This window comes from Osmia lignaria, chromosome 11, assembly GCF_051020975.1.
Source record: "Osmia lignaria lignaria isolate PbOS001 chromosome 11, iyOsmLign1, whole genome shotgun sequence".
Lineage (NCBI taxonomy): Eukaryota > Metazoa > Arthropoda > Insecta > Hymenoptera > Megachilidae > Osmia > Osmia lignaria.
Window position 1 is genome coordinate 2,251,048 of NC_135042.1, and position 19,062 is coordinate 2,270,109.

The 19,062-nt window shown below is 37.9% G+C and overlaps 1 protein-coding gene across 3 annotated transcripts in view; it reads right to left on the reverse strand.

Annotated features, from left to right (window-relative positions):
• The window catches only part of Invadolysin (leishmanolysin-like peptidase, invadolysin), a 1,079,802-nt gene that overhangs the window by 417,728 nt on the left and 643,012 nt on the right, over nucleotides 1-19,062 (reverse strand). The gene's annotated exons all lie outside the window — the stretch shown is intronic.

Here is a 19,062-nt window from a genome sequence, read left to right on the forward strand (position 1 = left end):
CTAAACTTGTTACAAGCTCGAACTCAAACAGATACATTTCGTGAGGCGAAATACGACAGAATGTAGAGCGCTTTCGATGATTTCAGGTTTCATATCGGCACATGCAGCAATTATTCGTTCCTTCATATTTTCTGGCGTTGTGGGCTGCTCTTCATAAACCTTACCCTTTAATGTTCCCCATAAAAAAAATCAAGTGGGGTGAGATCGGGTCCATTGCATCCAATCCAACGATTTGGGAATTTTTCGTTAAGCACACGTGTTGCAATATTGGAAAAGTGTGCTGGACACCCATCATGTTGATACCACAGTACTGGGCGGTCCCTAAGTGGTACATCTTCTAATAAACCTGGTAGAATAAGTTCTAAAAATTCAGCATACTTCTGTTCAGTTTGCGTACCGTTGATAAAATACGGTCCAATTATCCTATTATTTAGAATACCACACCAGACATTTAAGTTCCATTGTCTCTGCTTATTGAGTTGTCTAAACCATCGTGGATTTTCAACCGACCAATAATGCATATTCCTGAGGTTCACCTGACCATGATTTGTAAAGGATGCCTCATCCGTAAACAATACTGTTTGGAAAAACATTTCATCACTTTCATATTTCCGTATACCCCATTGAGAAAAGTGTATGCGATTTTCAAAGTCTCTTCCATGGAGCTCTTGGTGAAGAGATAAATGGAAAGGATGAAATTTTTGTGAATGAAGTATCCGGAATACGCTTGTTACACTAATATTTGTTTCACGGCCAAGTTGCCTTATACTAACATGCGGGTTTTGATTAACTTTCGCTATGATATGGTTCACATTTGCTTCATGCGTAATAGTTTTACGTCTGACACGGCTGTCTCTATTGACACTACCAGTCTCACAAAATGTTTTAACAATATTTGTGTAAGCAGAACGTGATGGACAAGCACGTTCTGGAAATCTGTCTTTGTAAATTCGTATTGCTTCTCCTAGACACTCCCGAGCTTCACCGTAAATTAAAACCATTAGAATTTTCTCCTGTTCTGAATAACGCATTATGGATCGCTTGTCAATACACTGAGAAATCTAGCAGTGAGTAAACTCTTGAATACATAGAGGAATGATAGAATGTGTTTATTTACAAGTTCAAGTTCATGGTCGAATTTCTGTTACCGCTGAAATTTGATATGTCGCTGAAAGTAAGTTCTGCATTAATTAGTAAATTTTAGAGTCCACGGTCATTTCAAGGTCGTACTATTAAACATGGATGAATGCACAAAAATGTTTGCTATAACATACAACAACAAAAAATGTGTGTACAGTAAAAGCTGGATATATGCAACAAAACTTTGGCTGGATATATGCAACATCGCTATCCCCTCCACTTGGGGGGATCCCCCTAAGCCGAACCGAGCCGCTCGGCGAGGAAACCGTGTAATATGATCCGACCGTAATATCGGTGTGACGAATACTAATTGAACGATAAAACTTTTTTATTTTTAACTTTTTCTTAATGAAACTTTTACTAACGCATTTGTGAGATTTTTCTGATTCAAAATGGTACCAAACACGATATAGTTTGAATTATATTTATAAACAATAGTAATAGAATAAACGACATAGAATTGACACCTCGGCTACATATGTATAAGGCAGGCCGTACACCAAAGATACATCAAACACGCAACATGCAACATGCAACACGTCGCATGTTGTGTACGAACGTAGAATAGGTATCGCGGCACGGTACAAACGATTTGTACGGACGCAGAATCGACACCAAGACTGGATATATGCAACGTTTAAATCCCCAGAATCGACACCTCGGCTGCATATATGTAACATTAAATGCCCAGAATCGACACCTCGGCTGAATATATGCAACGTTTGAAACCCGAGCCGACACCGCAACCGGTTTCCATTTCCAATCTTCCTTTGCTTTTCGCCAACTTTTAACATCAATTTTAGCAAGTAATTATAATTCAAACTATATCGTGTTTGGTACCACTTTAATCACAAAAATCTCACCAATGCGCTAGTACAAGTTTCATTAAAAAAGAGTCAAAAATAAAAAAGTTTTTTGATTCAATTAGTATTAGTCACACCCATACGTTTCGGCTCTTTCCTTTGATCATCGGACCTCTCTCTTTCCGCCACTGTCTATCCTTTTCTACGTTCACGCTTGGCGACTCGTCGCGTGTAACCCGAGATTCGACACCTCGACTGGATATATGCAACGTCTGGGTCCCAATGTTTGTTGCATATATCCAGCTTTTACTGTATATAAATAAAAAACACGAGTGACCTTGAAAAAACGATTAAAAAATTATAATTTATAAAAAACGATTGTTGTGTTACGAGCCGGAGGGGGCGGCTGCGTAGCCGGGGCTTAATTTCGGTATATGGTGTTTGTTAATGGCTTGACCAGTGTTGTTATTAACACCGGGAGCCTAAGGAAGTAGACGTGGAGACGAACCTATGTATAGCTAACGTAGGGAGCTCCAGGAGGTTGGCTATAGTGGACGAACCTACGTATGGCTAACGTAGGGAGCCTCAGGAGTGTGGTATGCGGACGAACCTACGTATGGCTAACGTAGGGAGCAGCAGGAAACGTTAGTATTAGGTCTCATAACTTGATTGATGTACCTCGAGCGGTAAAGGTACACCTTAGTGGGTTTCTGGATAGTAAATATAATTGAACAATAGTATGTAAGTTAAAATAATATGAGTTTATTCTCTATTCCGGGACCTTACAATTGTTATGTGTAATTGTCGCGGTGTTCAATGAATTAAACTCTAGGTTGCAAGTTTTAAAATGATTTGAATAAATACAATTTAGTTTCGATTCCGCGAAGCAAGAATCTAATCCTTCTCGGTTTTCACGAACGCGAGCAAACGGGGTCGGACTGCAACGATTAGAATAATGCTTAACAGTAGACAACGTACTGTATAGTTACTGTGAGTGCTTGAAGGGGACTTGAATACCCGATCTCGCAGAGTTTCCTCGTTGCAGAGATTATCCGTAAAAGAACGTACTGACGTGTATCGAACTGATTCTAGACTTCAACTAGACCCGAGGTGCCCTTGTCGCCACCCTTTTTATACTCAAAAATCAGAGTAAAAGAGTGGTGGGGACTAATTCTACGTGACCCGTTGGACCGCGCCCTTGCTTTGCGTTGGTCTTGAATTTTCTAGAAGACGGTTGGTGTCGGGTGCACACATCCGATTCCATATAAGGAAATTTTTTGAGAAGGGTTTGTAACACCATATAAGGAAATTTCCGAGACGGATACGTAACAGTTGCATCTGATTCATCTTTTGAAACCATTTAGATTACGTCAGAAACATTTTTTGTATTTTCAGAGATAGAGAAGATATTCAGGTGGCCTGTTTTAAACGAAACACCCTGTATATCGATTAAGTAGATATTATTAATAGCTATGGAATATTGGTATAAATAAAATAGAAATTATTTGACACTTTTTAGTGCATTTCGAAGTCGGATTTGTTTTTTGTTAAAAATTATTTTATCTTCTCTCTGCATACGATCGTCGGCTGGGTTCTGTATGTGGTTGAGACGCACTTTGGATTGTGCATCTATACTCAGAAATCATTTTCGTGTTTGAAATTTCGCAAGAGTTTTCGCGAAATGCGAGAATCTTAGTGATTCAGAGTTTTCACTATGAAAACTGTCACTGGTATTGGTTTGAAAATAATTTAAAGATAACACTTCCAAATAATCTCATCTCTCGAATGGCCGAAATTCAAAAAATCAGTTCACTTTTTACTTCTTAGAGGAAGTTGAAGTACGATGGACATATTAAATCATCAAACTTAAAAATTTATAATTATTTTAACAAATAGAAAAATTACAGTTCAGAAATACGGTTCGTAATATTTTCAGACACCCTGTATGAAACAAGTGCCGAACATTGGAACGCGTTTGAGATATAATTAACGGTACCGATAAGCGCACATGAATACTGCGGTTGATTTACGATCACAAAATACTACGAGAAAAATGGGATTCCATCCGAGGGCATTTAGGCCGTGCCCGTATGGCTGTAACATAACGTTATGTCAGAGCAAACATTGACCAAAACGAAAGCTAGGGAGGCAACGAGGTAGCAAAGCATGTGAGTAACGATGGGCGATATAAAATTTACACGCGCAAATGTATACGGCTAATTAGGGCGATGCTTTGATACTGAAACGAGTGGAAATCGTGCGCGTATACCCACATTGCGAAGACCTACCTACCTTTGGAAAAGAATTAGAAATAGTAATATTTTATGAACGACCGACGATCCTAACAGCAACAGCATCCAGTTGACTTTATTCAACTACTACTTGATCAACTTGAAAGCGTATAAAAATTTAATGGATACGAATCCAATGTAACTACCAATTTGACACCCCTATTTATTCTGAGTATTTTCGTCAAAAGCAAATACTCTATGAAGGAGTAAAACCGAAATCTTTAGAATAAAATAGCATAACTTCAAGGTTAATGAAATATAAAAGAAAATCGTAGTTTATTAATCCTTTGAGGCAGAGGATTTTCAAGCTTGCACAGAGTATTATTAATTAAAAATAAAGGAAGTAATAGTTCCATCCTTCAAAGCAAATATTATAAATCTTAACTATCTACACTTACAGCTGTGCTTTGTATTGTTACGAGCCGGAGGAGCTTTCTTTAGGTTATGATATTGTTAGTTAGCTTGACCAGCGTTGTTAGGTAATACTAAAAACCTAAGGAAGTAAACGCGGAGACGAACCTGCGTATGGGTAACGTAGGAAGCTCCAGAGAATTGGTTATTGTAAACGAACCTATATATCGTTAACTTAGGGAGCCACAGGAAAAGCTAATTGTAAGATGTGAGGACGAACCTACGTATGGCTAACATAGGGAGCCGCAGGGGAAATGTTCGTAGTAGGCCTCGTAACTTGAATTATCGGTGCACTTTAGTGGGTTCTCTGGACGGGTTATTACAATTGAACAACAATATGTAAATTATAAACGAATCTAGATATATTCTGTTGTGCAGAATATTGTAGAACCTTACAATCGTTGCGTGTAAATTGTCGCGGTATTGAATGAACGATTCTATATTTACAACTTTATCAAAAAAGAGAGTGAAGTGAATTTAAAGTGTTAAGCTTCGATTCCGGGAAGCAAGAATCTAATCCTTCTCGGTTTTAATGAACACGAGCAAACGGAGGACGGACTACAGTAAAACCTGGATAAATTCAACCAAGATTGGGACCCAGTGGTTGCGTTTACCTAAGCACGGTATCGAAGCTCGGATGACACGCGACGACCAGCCAAGCGTGAACGTTGAAAGGGACAGACAGTGGTGGAACGAGAGAGGTCCGAAATCAAAGGAAAGAGCCGAAACGTATCGGTGTGACTAATACTAATTGAATCAAAAAACTTTTTTATTTTTCACTTTTTTTTAGTGAAACTTTTACTAGCGCATTGGTGAGATTTTTGTGAGTAAAGTGGTACCAAACACGATATAGTTTCAATTATAATTACTTGCTAAAATTGATGTTATAAGTTGGCGAAAAGCAAGAGAGATCGAAATCCAAACCAGTCGCGGTGTCGGCTTTGGTTTCAAAGGTTTCATTTATCCTAGCGAGGAGTCGATTCTGGGCATTTAATGTTTCATTTATTCAAGCAAGGAGTCGATTCCGGGCATTTAATGTTTCATTTATTCAAGCAAGGAGTCGATTCTGGGCATTTAATGTTTCATTTATCCAAGCGAGGTGTCGATTCTGAATCCGTACACATGTTTTCTTTGTAGCCAACATGCCGATTCTGTGTCCGTACACATCTTTTGTATTCAGCCGACATCATTTATATTCAGTCGTGGTCTCAATTCTATGCTTATTATTCTATTACTATTGTTTATAAATATAATTCAACCTATATCGAGTTTGGTATCATTTTAATCAGAAAAATCTCACAAATGCATTAGTAACAGTTTCATTGAGAAAAAGTTAAAAATAAAAAAGTTTTATCGTTGAATTAGTATTAGTCACACGGATATTACGGTCGGATCATATTACACGGTTTCCTCGTCGAGCGGCTCGGTTCGCCTAGGGGGATCCCCCCAAGTGGAGGGGATAGCGATGTTTCATTTATCCAAGCATTCTTTCGTTGAATTTATCCAGGTTTTACTGTACAACGGTAAATGATGCCTAACGCCAGACAACGTACTGTATGATTGTAGCTCAAAGTGTAGCTTGTTGCAGAGATTTTCCGTAAGCGAACCGTACTGACGCATACTGAACCCTTTTTACATTTTAACTAGACCGAAGGTACCATCACCGCCACCCTTTTTATTCCCAAAAATTGGAATAAAAAGAGTGGTGGAGACGTACTTACGTTACGTAGTTCCGAGGAACCGCGCCCTTGCTTCGCGCTGGTTTCGGATATTCTGGAAGACAAACTAAGCTGAATGTACGTAACCAACTCCAAATATGACAATTTTCGAAGACGGGAACGTAACAGTTTCAAGATTATAACGCAGTATGTACAGAATTATAAATTACTGTTAGAGTTATGTTTGGACACATACAGGGTGTTCGATAACAGATGGGCAGAATTTTAAGGAGTAATTGTAGGGATCAAAATAAGACGAAAATCAAGAATAACGAAATAGCGTTTGCGGCTTTGTTTTCCAGTAATTAACGTTTAAAAATTCGAGTAAAAAGCGCCTGAAACCTGCAATCCGCCCAGCACCGACGACTGAACGTCAGGTCAGCAGGGGCGGGTACAGTCATAACCAAGAAGAGAAATGTTGCAATACCGAGAAACAGAATAGCACGAGGTAAGTTTCTACTATTCAACGATTCTTGGTTATGACTCCGATCCTTCGTATACTCCGGCCGGCTCTTAAGTTTTACACAAACCTAATTAGTAGATGTGACCGTGTAAGCCAACATCACAGTACGGTCGAAAGTACGTGTTAACTGAGATGGGGCACGACCAGTAGGACCTGAATATCTTCCGAGTATCAATCTAGCAGACGCGGACGGTACATGTGCAATAAAAATCCAAAAAATCCGAAGAACAAATGTTATTAAGGAAACATTGGGTTATAATTATTGCACGTACATATAAGTATTATACAATAAATGTGTCACAAATATCAACAGTGCATATATTACCCAGCCTAGATAACCGATGTATTGTTCTCACTTTACACTATGCCTGTCACGTAAGTAGATATACATTTAATTAATGGAACTTGGCGTAGCGCTGGCACTAGTATTTTGACCTGCACGAGAAAAATTTATATTCGGATTCCCAAGTGCTCTAGTGCTCTAGTGCCAGTGCCGACGCCAAGTTCCCTAGGTTGTAAAGTTTGAATTAGGTAAATGCAACAATCATTGGCCTCTGGGAATTGGTCCTTCCCAATATCACAGCCCTTATAGGCAAGAGGAACTTGATCCATCCATCATATCACAACTTTGATAGGCGAGAGGAACTTGATCTATCCTTCATATCACTGAAGTGGATGGGTTGGGGAACTTTTACACTGGTCAACCTTTACACGAAATGTTTTGGTTTGGATATCATGTTATTTTTGTAAGAAATGGCCAGATATTCGGATTCACAGGCGGAAGCTAATTTGCAGAAAATAACATGATGTATCTCACTTAAAACACGTATAGTATATTGCAATAATGTTACACACAAGTGACTGATATTGTAGTGTTTTCCCTTGAAATGAAATGTCGAGTTTGAACTTGCTGCCTCTTCAAATGACAAAGTCACAATTCTCGCTGAATCACTTAATAACTTAACTGTTTTAAGGAGTTCTTTTTCGGGTTTTTCGATTTTTCCTGTTGCTTTGGATATAAAAGACACCTGATTCCAAATTTTTAAGTCTCTAGCTTGTCTGGAAGTGGGTTAGAATTAACATGATCCTCCTCCTATATACAGGGTGATTCTCTCCCTACGCAAGTCAAAAGCCGTGCCGCACAATGGAATCCCTGCTGTTCCGTTTCTTATCTTCGTCTCATAAACACATATAGAGCAGTTTTTAGTCCGGCGATATGGCCCCTGGGTCTCTTTACCCGCAAAAACAGCAGGGTTCGATTGTGCGGTACGGCTTTTGTGTTGCGCAGCGAGAGAATCGCACTGTTTATTCCAAGAATTATGCGTTTTTGGCGTATTTATATCCCAGGTTCCAGGCTAGGTAGAAAGTTACTTTTTACATGAGAGTTAGTTGATATTATATCTAACTCACATACAAATTTTGGTTGACCTAGGTTACCAGGGAGAGCGGCAGTGGCGGTGCCAATATGGCTAAAAAGCGCTTAACTCTGGTTCGAGATATATTACTCGGCAGCTTAGAGGGAGCGGGCGGGGAACTTGGTTCGCGCGCTGCCGCGCGCGTTGATTAACAGGCAAACTTATTGTAGATAATATAACAGTATATTGCGGCTTGGCTATACGACAAAATCCCGATTCTGTGCAAAATATAACAAAAGACATATGGGCGACACTTTATCATAACTTACCAACGGACAATATAACTGCTCGGTCGGCCCGAATTCATGGTGGTATTCGTGGCAGAGAGAAAAAGCCTCTCACTAACTAACTGAATATAAGCATAAGTTGTCTTTGTTTGAAGATGTTAACTATGTCATTAAGCCGGCGTATGAAGATTTAAGTAAGGACGACTTGTTAAATCGTTGCTTAGGAGGCGATACACAAATTAGCAACGAAAACTTTAATTTTGTTGTATGGCAAAATCATTCAACGGTAAATTGCTTATTGATATAGCAACAGATATTGCTGTATGCAACTTCAGCAATGGTCTAATAAGTCTTATGAAAGTTATAAAAGTTTTAGGCATAATTGTTGGCGATCATTGTTATAATTTTTGCATTCAAACAGATGCACGCCGCATTAAGGTTGCAGAGCACTCGACGACGGATGTTGTTAGAGACGCTCGGAGATTTTTCAGGAAATTTAGAAAAAAAAAGGAGAGACTAATTTTAATGTAGAAGGGCAGCTCTATAGCACAGGTATCGCAGAGTAAAGGTAAACCACGTTTTTTAAATTGGCTTGCAGCATAACTCAAATAATTTTTATTGGATTCACTTGAACTTTTCACAGTTTCTTCTAAACTAAATTATCTACAGAAGCACATACGGATTCTTCAATTTTTTGAAAACTTTTTTGTTACAAACAATTTTGTATGAAATCTTCGAACTAAAAGTAATACTTTTTAAAAAAGTGCTTTTCCAGAAACCAATATTTTGTCATATTCGTACGTACCTCTGTAGTAAATATCATATAAATAACGAAAAATTTTTATTTTCTATTCTAGGTCAAAACATACAGCACTTCTATTGCAAGCTGCAAAAGGAGTCATCTCAAGAATAGCTTAAGAAGGGCTCCAGTATCTCCATTTTGTTACCAAAAACTTGAAAATAATTTTTTTATACACTTTAAGACTTAAGATATCTAAAATACGAAACATTTTTCAGTTTTCTTAGTATTTTGCTGGAAAAAAATCTGAAAATTACATATCAGTTTTGGGCTTCAAAAGTAGCTTAACCTCTTAAATAATATTCTCTACACTCTACACTAATTGTAAGTAATCTCTTATTCTTGTGCTTATTAAAAGTTCAATCGTAAGTACAAAAATTAATTTATATAACAAAATATAATTTATATAATTCTACCATTTATAGTTAAAAAAAAAACCACAATAATCACTCCTAACTTTTTAATGAAGCATAATAAGTTAATCCGTCACTTGACTAATCAGCTATCCGTAGATAATAATACAATAAATTTCAAGAAAACTTTCCATTCAAATACATAGGGTGGTTCTGTTAAAAAGAACTTCAAAGCAAAATTGTGCTTATCACAATAATTATTTATTATGTAATCAATAACACTAAAAACAATTTAACATTCTTTGATATGTACAATTTCATATATATAACTTTTGTTTCATTTATCTACGTTAAACAGTATTTAATCACTTGACTGAACTTGTTAAGTTAAAGCTAACAAGCTGGATGATTTTTTTATAGAAAAGTCATTTTCTTTTAGGTTCCTAGATAGGAACCTTATTTTCTCGTCTCCGTGTCCGTCCGTCCGTCGTCGCATTTTATTTCTTAGCAAGTGTGTGTGTAATAAGTACAGAAAATGACTTCTTTATCAGAATATCATTAACACTAGATTTACCGACGTTTGATGCAAACTTATTTTAAAGTTGAAAACAACGTAGTAAATTAAATAAATGGAGAAAGAAACATAATTTAATACATACATCCATTCTTTATCTCAACAATAGCCAACATACGTTTCAACAAAAATACCTCGATAAGATTTGTAATTTAAAATAAAAAACTTGAAACCAGTTATATTGACTGGTCTGGTAAATCTAGCGTTAAGCTTGTTAGTTTTGTCTTAACAAGTTAAATCAAGTGATTAAAAACTAGGTTTGCGACGGTATTGTATCTGTTAAACTTGGCACGTAATTGTTGTAGATATAGGCCCAAAATAATTAAATCGCTGTAATACTGATATATGTTGAAAGACTGTTATGATTCGGTTGATACAAATAAAATGCGCATGTGCAAGAGAGTGATGCGCTTCCGCAGTGGGAAGCGAGTTGTGCGTTATACGTTCTAGAATATGCGTTTCTATAAGTTCTGTTATACTTTCTGTATGAGATATATTGATATATTACCTTAAATGTTCAGTTACTTGTATCCATTATCATTATTTAATAATTAAATCTCTATAAAAAAAAATGCGTCCAATTCATATGTGTTTATTATATTGAAGCATATAAGAATAAAACATAATTAGACTTAAAAGTAATAGCACTTAATGATTTTGTGACCAGTACAAACGACATCTTTGGAATAGTAAGAAAACGGTTACATCTAGTAGAAAGGATCTAGCGTAGAAGAAAAGAAAACCGGAAGTGACACATGATTATTTGGCGGCATTATTTGAAATTTAAAATCTCCAACACTTCCCCTTAAAATTCAACTAAACCTTAATCCTTAACAACTCGATACATTTAGAATGTTTAGGTCCGTTCAAAGCCTTAGTTAAGACATCCGCAGTCATGTCTTCCGAACACAAATATTCCAACTGAATCAGTCCTTTCTTGAGAACATCTCGAATAAAATGATGTTTAATTTCTATATGTTTGGTTCTTGCATGAAATATAGGGTTCTTAGACAGCTTAATTGCACTCGCATTATCATTAAAAATAGTGACATTTGACACTTCGACAGCGCCTAATTCCGAAAGACTGTTCCTTAAATAAATGGCCTCCTTAGCAGCTTCAGTAATGGCCATGTATTCCGCTTCAGTAGTGGACAGGGCAACGGTACGCTGCTTCCTTGTTCCCAAGTAACCGGGCCTCCACTCAAAAAGAAGACATATCCCGTAAATAATGACCGGTAAATGACCGACGGTCATTCATGCACCCTGCCCAATCCGCATCTGCAAAACCCTTAAGGTCCTCGTTACCTCCACTATATGTTAAACAACAATCCCTGGTCCCTTTTATGTATCTTAAGATCCTCTTTGCAGCCTCCCAATGTGGTTTACTATAGGAGTCGTTGAATTGGCTTAGCTGGCTAATCGCATAAGCAATGTCCGGCCTAGTTGTAACAGCCAAGTACATGAGACTCCCCAGCAATTCCCTGTAAGGGTATTCCTTCTTATTGATATCCTGATTTGGATCAACCTTGACCAGCTTTGTATTTGGATCTAGTCTTCATCTTGTATTAAGACTTAATCTTGTATTTGGAGTGGTGTCTTCACTGGATTTGAGTCCGCCATTCCAAATTTTTGTAATAGCTCTTGAATGTATGCCTTTTGACTCAGCTTGATTACCCCTTTCTTCACTTCAAATTCTATCCCAAGACAATATTCGATGTTGCCTAGGTCTTTAACTGTGAAAATCTCGGATAAGTGGTCTTTAACCATTTTAATTTTGTGTGAATCCTTACACACTATTAAAATATCATCGACGTAAACCACGATGAGTAACATATCCTTACCTCTACCGATACGATATACACAAGGGTCGAAATCAGAAGCAATCGCACCGAGATGTCTAAGTTCCTCGTCTAATTTAGCATGCCATTGCCGGCCCGCCTGTTTCAACCCATAGATGGCTTTCTTGAGTTTACATACCTTATTTCCTGATTTAAATTCCTTTAACATTTCGATTGCTTTAAGTTTTATGGAGCTATTATCTCCTTCAATCGAAATTAATTTTTCAAGCATTTCTTGTAATTTTTCAGGAGTTTTCATGTAAATGTCTTCATCCAAAGAGCCATGCAGGTACGCGGTGGCTATGTCAATATGATGTATATCCATTACATAATAAGCCGCAAGTGCCGCGACCAACCGTACGGAACCCAATCGCGCAACTGGTGCGAAGGTTTCTTTATAATCTATACCAGTTCTCTGACTGAATCCTTGAGCCACTATCCTGGCCTTTCTGCGCTCAATTTTACCATTGACCCCATATTTATTGGCTAACACAATACGACTACCAATAATTTTTCTATCGTTAGGATGGTCAACAAGATCCCAAACATCCTTCTCAAGCATTGAGCGAAGTTCATCCAACATTGCCATAAACCATTCGTTCGCTCCCGGCCCTGAAATAGCTATTCTCATTGGAACTTCTGTGGCATAAGATACAGACTCCTCATCGGCATCGTCCCGCTTAGTCTGGTACATCTTCTTTGGTCTTCCTCTAGTTCCAGTTCTTAAAATTTTTGGTCGGCCTCTTGCTCTATTCGATTTTGGATCAGCTTGTCCTTCATTTTCCTCTTCATCTAACGCGCCTTCTTCCAATAGAACTTCCGTGTCTGAGGCAGTTACTTCCCCATCATCATCGTTCGATTGATTTTTAACAGGCTCAATTATGACTTCTGAGACATTTTTGTCAACCTTCATATCATCCATATCATTAAATCCATTTGAAGTCATTTCCTTATTGCATCCAATGTTCTCTATAAACCTTATATCTCAACTAATGATAATTCTATCTGTATCTACATCTAAAAGACGATAACCCTTGTAATTATCATCAAAGCCTACGAACCTCAACTCTTTGGCTTTCATATCTAGTTTTCTTCGAGATTCCTTAGGTATGTGGGCAAAAACCTTACATCCAAATAGGTGTACATCATGCAAGTTCGGTTTGACATTGCACCACCTTTCCATCGAAGTGACACCTGTAGCTTTAGTGTATAATCTATTTTGCAAATAATTTGCAATACTGACAGCTTCGCCCCAATATTTATTTGGGAGCTGTGCATCTATCAACAGGCACCTTGCCATTTCTAGCAGGGACCTATTTTTACGTTCAGCTACGCCATTCTGTTCAGGCGTATAGGGTACTGAATGCTGAACTTCTATGCCTTCTCTCTGAAAGAATTCCTTAAGCTTTGTGTTCACATACTCCTTACCATTGTTTGATCTGAAAACTTTAGGCTTCTTGTTGTATTTAGTTTTTGTGTGTTGTATGTATTCCTGTATCCTTTGTGGAACTTCAGACTTATGTTTCAAGAGATATATGACAGTGTATCTGCTATAGTCATCAATCAGCGTCAATATGTAACGCTTATTGCCCGGTGTGATCGTCTGCATCGGTCCACAGACGTCAGTGTGGACCAGTTGTAGAATGGCTTTAGATTTGTTAACAGATTTCTTAGGAAAAGGTAACCTTTTCATTTTTCCCTTAATGCATGTTTCACACATTTCTCTGAGACCACAATCCTTAACATTAACGCCCCTAATGATTCCTTGATTTATCATTTCTTTAATAGATGCATAGTCCCTATGTTCCAATCTTCTATGCCATGTGTGTTGACAATTTAATGTATGTTGATTTGTCACAGCTAAAGCTCTATGTATAATATTTAATTTATATAAATTATCCTTTAGTTTAGCTGCTGCTACGTTAGTCTTATTGTAACCTATGTGACATATATCCTTCTCAAAGATGATTTCAAAACCTTTTTCTGCTAACCTTTTTACCGATATTAGGCTTTCTTCTAATGCAGGGATATATAACACATCCTTTATTTTTATACTTTGTGCTTGGCCTTCCGCATTTTGACATAATATATCACCATCCCCTTTTCCTAATACCGCCAAATAGGAACCATTGGCTAATCTTACCTTTTCATTAAAACACTCGTTCAAAGTATGAAAGAAACTCTTGTTATTAGTCATATGGCTCGTTGCACCTGAGTCAATATACCAACTAAAGTTTTTATTGAAATCATAATTTGAATCATTATTTGCATAAAAGTATACACTGTTCCGGGGATTACTTTCAGAATCAATCATTTGATTGATCCTTTCCTTGTTATTCTTTTCTTTCCACTTTTTGTATTTCAAACAGGACTTTTTCATGTGTCCAGGTTTATTACAGAAATAACAAGTAGACGTTGCAACTGATTTACGGTTAGGCTGCTTAGTTCCTGAAACCTGATTATGTTGCACCTTTAATGCCTTTTCTTAACGCTCTTCTACATGACTTTTAGCATTCCTGCGTCTAATTGCTTCATCGATGAGCTTTCCCTTAACTAACTCTAAAGTTAGCTCATCTTCAACCCTAGTTTCCAATACAGTAATAAGAGTGTTGTACGATTCAGGCAAACTGCTCAACATCATGGCAATTATTAGTTTTTCCTTTAGAGCTTCCCCTAGTGCAGCTAATTGATCTACAACATTCAATAACTCATTAATGTGTGCTTCCATATCACCACTTTCAGACAATCTTAAGTTGCATAGTTGTCTCAGTAAATAAACTTGATTTGTTAACGAGGCCTTCTGGTGATATCTCTGTAATGTATCCCAAGCTTCTTTAGCACTTGTGGTATCCTTTATATGTCTCAACTGATCATCTTCCACAAGCAAACCTATGGTAGCCCTTGCCTGAGCATCCGCTTTATTCCATTTATCGTCCGGAGCCATTGGCTTTATATCCCTTATCGTATACCACAGGTCTTCCTTAATTAATAATAATTCAACCTTACATTTCCATACCTGGAAATTTTTATTATTTAACTTAACAACTGCAAAACGGTTATCCATTATTATTCTTTACTTTAACGCCACGTGCTCTGGGCCCATAACCTGTTAAACTTGGCACGTAATTGTTGTAGATATAGGCCCAAAATAATTCAATCGCTGTAATACTGATATATGTGGCACTGTGTATGGGTCTAGTAATATGAAAGATTTGGGAGCCACCAGAATAAGAATGGAAGATACACTGTATGTTCCTGATATTAATTGTAATCTTATGTCTGTGCCGAGTTTGGTAAAAAAGGGCAAAAGAATTGTTCTTGATGAAAACGGTGCAGAAGTCTATGAAAAGGAGACAGGTGAGTTAATTGCAGAAGGTCGTTTTGAAAATGATGCATTCCTTGTACAGATTGATATTGAACGAGGCCAAGTGAGACCAGAGGCAGAATCATGTCAGCAGAAGTGAGCTATGAGTTATGGCACAAGAGATTGGGACATGTTAACCACAGATACTTGGAGAAAATGGCAGAGAAGCAACTGGTTGATGGTCTACCTAAGTTTGGAAAAGGAAGTGATACCTGTGAGACATGTATCAAGGGAAAAATGTGCAGGTTGCCTTTTTCAGATGTTGAAGTTAAAAAGAGTCAACAGATTTTGGAAAGGATACACGTGGATTTGTGTGGTCCTATGCCGAGCACGTCGCTCGGAGGAAGTCGATACATGATGGTAATCGTTGATGAGTTTAGTCGAAGGTATTTTGTTGAATTTCTGCATTCGAAGAGTGAAGCAGCAAGCAGGCTGAAAGAATTTATAGAAAGACGCGAAAATGAAAAAGATAAAAGAGTGAAATATGTAAGGTCGGACAACGGGACAGAGTTTATTAATGAACCATTATTGAGTTACTACAGAGAAAAGGGGATTAAAAGCGAAAGAACTACCATTCATACACCACAGAGTAATGGATTGGCGGAGAGAGCCAACAGATCTTTGATAGATATAGCTAGGACGCTATTATTGGATGCTGAATTGCCACAAGAGTTTTGGGCAGAAGCTATTTGGACTGCTTCATGTATCCACGACATTACACCTACCAAGAAGAGGGACAAGGTACCTCTAGAGATATGGATGAGCAGGAAGCCATCCGTTAAGCATTTAAGAGTATTCGGATGCAAGGCTTACTATAAGAATGATGACGTGTCCAGAAAAAAATTTGATGAAAAGTCATGGGCAGCAGTCTTCATCGGATATTCAAGAAATAGAAGAGCTTATAGAGTGTATGATCTGGATAAAGAAAAGGTAGTAGAAAGCAGAGACGTAAAATTTATCGAAACGGAAAGGGGATACTCGAAATCGAGGAATCCTGAGTCTGAAACATTGGATTATATTATTCCTTATAGCGGTAATAGAGAATGTGTTGAGGAATGGGAAACCAAACTGATTCAACAGAACAGAGTCAAGATGAAGAAGAAGAACAGAACATAGAAGTAGACGACGAGAGGATCACGAGAAGAGGTAGAAGAAAAGGCGACACAAGCGAAGTCGTACGAGAGAGGAGAGAACGTGAGAAGCAACAATATGAGCAAGAATTGCAGGATCGGGGAGTACGGAGGTCTTCAAGAGAAAGAAAGCCAAACGTAAGATATACTGCTAATATGAGTCGAGAAGACATTCCAAAAACCTATGATGACGTCATGAGATCAACTGAAAAGAACGAATGGCTGGAGGCGATTAGAAACGAACTGAAAACGTTAGAAAATTATAAGGTGTGGAAAACGGTTGAGGAACCAAAACATGAGAAGATAATCGGAAGCAAATGGGTTTTTGTAAAGAAGGGAAACGGAGATGCCCTGAGGTACAAGGCCCGATTGGTTGCGGATGGGTCAAGGCAACAAATAGGAAGAGATTATGAAAATTCATACAATCCAGTCATGAAGAAGGAATCACTGAGGACACTGTTATCGATAGCAGCTGTTGGAGGGTATGAAGTTAGGTTTATCGATGTCGAAACAGCATACCTGAATAGCAAGCTGAAAAGAGATGTTTATATGAAACCTCTGCAAGGCGTTAACATTGAAGGAGGGAGAGTTCTTTTAATTGAAAAAAGTCTGTACGGCTTACCAGAGGCAGGAAGGTGTTGGTATGAGAAACTTGTTGATATCCTGATGAAAGCAGGTTTAAAATCGACGAAAGCAGATCCTTGTGTTTTTGTTACGGAGGACGACAATAATTTTCTGGACATTGGGTTCTACGTGGACGACTGTATTATAATCGGGAAAAATAATGGACTGGTAAATATGCTAATATTAAAACTAAAGGAAGAACTAAATATTAGAGAGATTACAGGTAATATAGAGTTCCTGGGCATTAGCATTGACCGAACCAGGGATGGTTTCGTCTTAGGCCAAGAGAAATTCATAAATGAAATATTAACAAGGTACACCATGCAGAATAGTTATGCTGTCAAGACGCCAGGTGTAATAGGAGTTAAACTGGATGAGTATGAGGACTCAGAAAGGGTCGATGATATCTTATACCAAGAAATTATTGGAAGCATAGGATACTTGGCTGCAGGGACGCGACCAGACTTAGCATTTACGTATAGCAAGCTGTCACAGTACACGAAAGATCCGCGAGAGATGCATATGCAGGCGTTGAAGCGAGTATTGAGGTACCTTCAAGGCACAAAAACGTTAAAATTGAAAATAGGATCCAAGAGCGGAAAATTGACAATCAGTTCAGATGCAAGCTGGTGCACAACAAGGGATTCAAAGTCCTTTGCAGGATATACTGTGAAGATGGGGGATACAGTAAAACCTGGATAAATTCAACGAAAGAATGCTTGGATAAATGAAACATCGCTATCCCCTCCACTTGGGGGGATCCCCCTAGGCGAACCGGGCCGCTCGACGAGGAAACCGTGTAATATGATCCGACCGTAATATTTGTGTGACTAATACTAATTCAACGATAAAACTTTTTTATTTTTAACTTTTTCTCAATGAAACTGTTACTAATGCATTTGTGAGATTTTTCTGATTAAAATGATACCAAACTCGATATAGGTTGAATTATATTTATAAACAATAGTAATAGAATAAACAACATAGAATTGAGACCACGACTGAATATAAATGATGTCGGCTGAATACAAAAGATGTGTACGGACACAGAATCGGCATGTCGGCTGCAAAGAAAACATGTGTACGGACTCAGAATCGACACCTCGCTTGGATAAATGAAACATTAAATGCCCAGAATCGACTCCTTGCTTGAATAAATGAAACATTAAATGCCCAGAATCGACTCCCCGCTTGAATAAATGAAACATTAAATGCCCAGAATCGACTCCTCGCTAGGATAAATGAAACCTTTGAAACCAAAGCCGACACCGCGACTGGTTTGGATTTCGATCTCTCTTGCTTTTCGCCAACTTATAACATCCATTTTAGCAAGTAATTATAATTGAAACTATATCGTGTTTGGTACCACTTTACTCACAAAAATCTCACCAATGCGCTAGTAAAAGTTTCACTCAAAAAAAGTCAAAAATAAAAAAGTTTTTTGATTCAATTAGTATTAGTCACACCGATACGTTTCGGCTCTTTCCTTTGATTTCGGACCTCTCTCTTTCCACCACTGTCTGTCCCTTTCTACGTTCACGCTTGGCTGGTCGTCGCGTGTCATCCGAGCTTCGATACCGTGCTTAGGTAAACGCAACCACTGGGTCCCAATCTTGGTTGAATTTATCCAGGTTTTACTGTACTTTGATCGGCTGGAAGAGTCGAAAACAGAAGATCGTAACATTATCCACTATGGAATCCGAATTAGACGGATTATGTGACGCAATTAGCGAAGGAAAGTGGATGATTGGATTATTGGAAGAGTTGAAACAATCGGAAGCAGTAAGAAGACCTATTCAAATATACACAGATAGTCAGGCAGTAATAGACTGGGCATCAAACCCAAGGGTAAATGCTAGAAACAAGCATATTCATCGAAGGTATCATTTCATAAAGGACGAGAAAAATATAG